The sequence below is a fragment of the Ursus americanus genome, chromosome 4 (genome assembly GCF_024610735.1).
Source record: "Ursus americanus isolate L20-20 chromosome 4, mUrsAme1.1.p, whole genome shotgun sequence".
NCBI classification, from domain to species: domain Eukaryota; kingdom Metazoa; phylum Chordata; class Mammalia; order Carnivora; family Ursidae; genus Ursus; species Ursus americanus.
Genome location: NC_142130.1, coordinates 20,306,866 through 20,312,865, shown reverse-complemented (window position 1 = coordinate 20,312,865; position 6,000 = coordinate 20,306,866).

Below are 6,000 nucleotides of genomic sequence, written 5' to 3'. Positions count from 1 at the left end.
CAAAAGCAGTGCGGGCGAGGGAAGGATGCCTGAGGACCCTCTCCCCAGAGAACAGACACCGGTTCCAGACCACCGCGGCTCCCGGCTCCGCCGAGCGACCCCAGGCGGCCTTCGTTCTGGGCACAGGCTGCGGCGGGCGCCGGGGGACGGGCCCACCCTTAAATAGGAAGCAGCCAAGGGGCCTCGGACCCTCCGCATCTGCCACCCTGGCGGGGGGGGGGGGGCCAGGACCGCCTTCCAGGAGCCTGAGGAAGGGTCCACTGCCTGCCCGCGGAGCCCACCCTCCGGGTGCGGGCCGCGGAGAACCTGAGAGCTGCTCTCCATGCGCCTGCGCGAGCTCGGGGCACTGGGCACAGACTGCCGCAAACTCCGGGGCTGCTCCGCACGCGCCTGCGCGAGCGCCGGGATTCAGCGCAGACTCCCGCGAACCTCGGAGCTGTTCACACGCCTGCGCGAGCGCGGGGACTGGGCGCAGACACACACGAACCGCGGAGCTGCTGTACACGCGTCTGCGGAGGTTAGTGGAGCCCAGCCCTGGAGGGCTCCGCCCAAGGTTTCTCAACGGTGGCACTCTGACTTTGGGGGCTGGATAATTCTTTGTTGGGGAGGGGAGGGCTGTCTTGTGCATTGTAGGATATTTGGCAGCATCCCAGGCCTCTTCCCACAAGATGCCAGCAACATTCCTCTCCCACCCGCTCACCCAAATTATGACAATCTTTCTAAAAAATGCCTTCAGACATTGCCAAATTTTTCCTGGGGTGGGTGTGGGGAGATCTGTTGAGAATCTCCTGTCCGAGCCTTGGAAGAGCCGAAAGTCTACAGGGGTAGCCCTGTGCTGTTCTGAATCTCCACAAGAATGTTCCTGTGGTGTTTGTGTTACTTTGTTCCAGAATTGATCCTTTCAGAGAGGGTTGGTTCCAAGTTAATGTCTGAGGTATTTCTTTTTAGATTTTTTTAGTTTTAAAACTAGTTTCAGTTATTTTCAGTTATTTTTAATTTTTCATTTTATTAGTTAATTTTTAGTTAATTTCTATTTTTAGTTTTCTAGTTATTTTATAGCTTTAAAGTTACTTGTTTATAAATAGTTTGTTTTCAAGGTTATTTAGTTTTTAAGTTATTCATTTTCAGTTTCTTATTACAGTTATCTTATGTGATACATTTCCAAACTAGCTTTAGAATTATTTTAAATTATCGTTATAATTATTAATATCTGAGTTATTTACTTTTATAGTTATTCTGTTTTTTAGTTATTCGAGTTTTTGAGTTATTTATTTTTACAGTTATTTAACTACTAAAAATTCACTGAGTTTTAAAATTATTTTAGAATTATTTTCAGAAGAAAGTGTTTTTAGTTATTTTAGAGTTTTTTTTCCTTTGTTAGAGTTGCTTATTGTCGTAGTTATTTATTTTTAGTTATTTTAGATTGGGGGTTATTAATTTTACATTATTTATTATTATCTTTTAGTTATTTGGTTTTAAATTATTTTCAATTGTTGCATTTTTGAGCATTTACTGAATTTTTTATATTCAGAGTTTTTGAGATATTTCATTTTGAGTTATTTTCGGTTATTTATTCTCAATTATTACTTTTCAGTTACATCTTTGCCACTTAAAAATTTTTTATGTTCTGTATTTTTACTTATTTCATTTTGAGATTTATTTTCAGAATTATTTAATATTGGAATTAGTCTGGGGGATCCAAACAAGAGACATGACATCAGTTATTTTAACAGAGAGAATTTAGTATAAATTTGTTATCCAGCTATTGAAGATTTTAAGAGGGGAAAAAAAGTGATAATGTGATATCATGGAGATGTTAACTGCAAGAAGCAGCCACCAGCCCAAGGGCTGAGGGAGCAAAGGGAAGAGATTGGAGGTGGCCCTCCATAGCTGGGTTTGACTCTCTGAGGAAGAAGTGCTGCCCCCCAGGACAGGTGTCCCAGGAGCTGGAAGTTGGTTTGGGAGCTGGATGCAGAACTCTTGGTGCAGTCAGCTAGTGCTGGAGTCTCTGAAGAGCAGGGGGAGGGATGATGAGGCTGGTTATGGAAGTACTGGGAAAATGGCATACTGTAGCCACTGGAACCAGCTGTTGTTCTCACGGTGCAGACTAGTTGCTGGGGGGATGCTGACAGGAACTCAGGCGCACAGAGGTCCCTCTCCCCTCTTCCATCCTCTGGTCAGTCTGCTTTATTGGCCAAGCCTGACAGGGAGCAGCTGGCAATGGAAGTGAGTGGCTCCAGGCCACAAAGCAGAGATTAGAAGGGTGGGCTGAAAGCCGAGAAATCATGGTGAATAACCAGCACACTGACCTCTGGAGCTGTTTACTTGAGTTAGTTTTGGATTTAGTTAGTTTTGAAATTGTTAGCGTGATTTAATTTCAACTTTTCACTGAATGTGGGATCTGGTTAAGTTTTTGGTTTCTGGATTTGTTTCTGGAATGGAGTGGGAACTTTTTAAACACCTGAGGACTGTCTCCCATGTGACTCAAGAAAATCGCTTCAGAATTCAAGAAAACAAGAAAACAAAAATAAGTATCTCACCTTGTTCATAAAGAAGCCCTTTGACTTTGTGGCCAAAAAAGGGCAGAGACTAAGGGACAGACCATCAGGGAGAGGCTTTTCAGCAAAATTGTCCAACAGAGTGTTATTTGAAATTTTTCAGAAAGTTGTGTTGTGGAGCTACCCTCTTGTGCCGCTTTCCTAACAACAAAGTATCTTTCTCGACGATGGAGTGTGTTTCATATTTGTAGACTACAATATTGATTGTTTAAACACTAAAATAAAGTTCTTTCCAAACCCATAGGAAATCTTATTTCCTTCTACTTACATTATTTCCAACATACATTATTTCATTTTGGCCATAGAACATTTATTTATTTGTTTGTTCATTCTACTCAATACCTATTTCCTGAGCACCTCTGTCCTCAGGAAAGTGCTGGCATCAGGAGAGACCAGAAAGGCATGAAGATGAATGAGAAGCTCTCAGTACAGTTGAGGGAGACAGATGTGGAAACATCATCACAACACAGTGTGACACATTCTTTGGGGGCACAGAACCCTGCCACTGACTTCCTGATGTAGTCAGTGATGACGTGATATCTGGGCTGGGTCTCCTGGAGCAGGCGATTTCTCCAGGTGGAAAAGGAGAAGGACATCCTGGTTGTGCACAGGCACAGAGGCGTGGAGGAGCAATGCATGGCAGGGAGGATGCGTTGACAGAGGCCACTGGGCCACAGGGTTCAGAAAAGCACTAACGTTAGGGTTGGCCCTGGTGCTTGACAAATAGGACCTCAGTTGGTCCTCACAGCCAGTCTGCAAGAGAGTTGGAAGCAATCTCAAGAGTCAATGCTCTTCCTGGCCTTCCTGTTCCAATCACAGCCTAGAAGGTCCTCTGACTTGTCATTCCTGGAATTCTTCAACTCATTTCTGGCTTTATCCTTGGTCCATTCACTTCTCCCCACTTACCTTTGGAGGTGAGTCCCTCCCTCCTTTATCTTTTGATTCCTGCCTCTTAAACATCCGTGGGGAAGGAGGAGGGTTGAGACCAGCTGTGAGGTGCAGGTGCGGCCAGCTGCAGAAGAGGCAGACAAGAGCAGAGGGGAGCCGCTGTGGGGTCTCCTAGGGGAGTTCTGCAGACGAGCATGGTGGCAACTGAGCTCCTGGTGAACCAATCATAACCTGCAACTGCAAACAACACCCCTTGAAAGTTTGTGGGGGTGCCTTCCCAAAGTGGGGAGCCTGCCTTACAACCAGCCAAAGCTTGTGAATCAACAGATTGAGATTTTTAAAAGCACACAGAGCCCTTTGCTGCATTAACAGCACTGGACATGTCTACCCAGTCAAAAGAAAGTATAGTCTTTCACAATCTATGATGGCCTATTTTCATACTTTTCTATAGAACACATTCATTCAGTCTTGAATATGTCTCTCAGCATACTTCTCTGCTTTGGCTCTCTGGTCGTCTTATCAATCACCATATACATGTCTCAATAAGAATATGTAAGAACTGGAGCTGGACAGAAAAATCTTCTAGATTCTATTAGAATTGTCAGAAAACCCATCACTTGGATCCTCTTAAACACTTTGATCATTGACTAGCCATGTGCCCACTACAGAAACAGCCCCAAACTTTCCCAATCCTTTGGACATCAGTCATTTTCTGAATCTGCAGAACCAGCCACACTTGGTGCTGGTAAGGTACGAAGTGCCCACCCCCCCCCCCCAGGCCTCACATGAGGAGCGTCTCCAGAAATCCTGCATCACAGATGGACGGCCAGAAGAACCATTTCAGGACCAGTCATCATTGCTGATGCTGCCCCCAGCTGCTCTATGGTAGCCTACTGTGACCTTCCACTCTGGCTCCTTTGGTAAGCGCCACACTGCTGCTCTGCTTATAGGTGTCCTCTGAGAGAAACAAGAAAAAAAATAAAGGGTGGCTTTTTATGTGAGTGAAACTTATGTCATCTTTCTGTTTGAGTAAATGGAAAAGAATTCAAAACCATCAGATAAAATCTTCCAGTCTGTTATTCAAGTCGTCCACAGCTTTATAGAGTTGCCCGTTGCCCACTAGAGGGACTCATTTCAACGTGTGCTGAGGACTGGGCATGCTGCGGCCTGACAGGAAGGTGCCCAGGCTGGAACCAGCCCTGGATCTTGGAAAGCGGCCTGGAGTCTGAGTCCACACTCGAACACTAGCCATGCCTTCTGAAATAATTAGACAAGTTAGAGATCCTCTAAATCAGCATTTCCCAGAGCATATTTTGCAAAATAGAAGAGTGTAAGAGTTTCATGAGTTAATCCCACCTTGAAAAAATTTTTTAATATATTTTTAAAATACTATGTATTCTATTTCTCATTTGGTTGATCCCAGTTAGTGAATTAAAAGATCTGAGAACTCTCATGAGGTAAGTCTGTATATTTTTGTTAAACATGATTTCCCAAACCTGTTTGACCACAGAATCCTTCTCTTTGTGGAATATAACATTCCTTGTATATTAGTAAGGGAAAAGCTGCTGCAACAGAGATCCATCCGTATAGTGCCTTAAAGAATATGTATGTCTCACAGAACAGCCTGGATTGTGTATGCAGCCTGCTCTGCTCCACACAGTCATTGGGTGTCCCAGGTTCTGGTTTTTCCACCATCCTCTAGAACTTAGTCCTTGTCTATGTTGTCAAAAGCTTGTCTCAGGAATGCCCAATTTCCAGCTTGCCGGTAGAAGAAAGAACTTGGAAGATTGCAATGTTTTAAGGCCTAGCCTACAAAATGTCACACAGTGTATTTTCTTATATTCCTTTAGTAAAAGCCTTCTTCCATGGCCACACCAAGCTATAAGAGGGGTTGGAAACCTAGCCAGGAGGCTGTTGCTCAATTGCAGCTTTGACAACTATGTGTCACTGTCACCCAATGAGCCTGAGGCAAAGCAGGGACTAGAATCCAGGTCTTCTAACTCCTAGGCCAGGATTACTACACTATCATCTGCTTCCTCAGACATGTTTCAAGTGCCTCTAGAGTCCCAGGGTTACTGTCAGATGAGGATAGAAAACATAGCTTCACCAATTCTCTATAAAATATTTGTCAGTTGCATCTGTAATCTGGTATTTTTTATGTATGGATTAACTTTCGAATATGGCTATTTTTTTTAAAAGATTTTATTCATTTGAGAGAGAGAAACAGAGCACAGGGGAAAAGGCAGAGGGAGAAGGGGAAGCAGGCTCCCCGCTGAGCAGGGAGCCCAACAAGGGGCTCAATCCCAGGACCCTGAGGTCATGACCTGAGCTGAAGGCAGATGCTTAGCCATCTAAGCCACCCAGGTGCCCCTCAAATATGGCTATTAAAGTAGAAAAAATTGTAAGTTTATATTATATTTTAATGTACCAGAGAACACATATTGTGGGAATGAACAAACATAAGAGGAACAGAGTAGAGAATCTTGAAATGGACCCAAATTCCTCTCAGAATTTAAAGCATGAAAAAAGACATTTCAAATTAGTTTTGAACAGA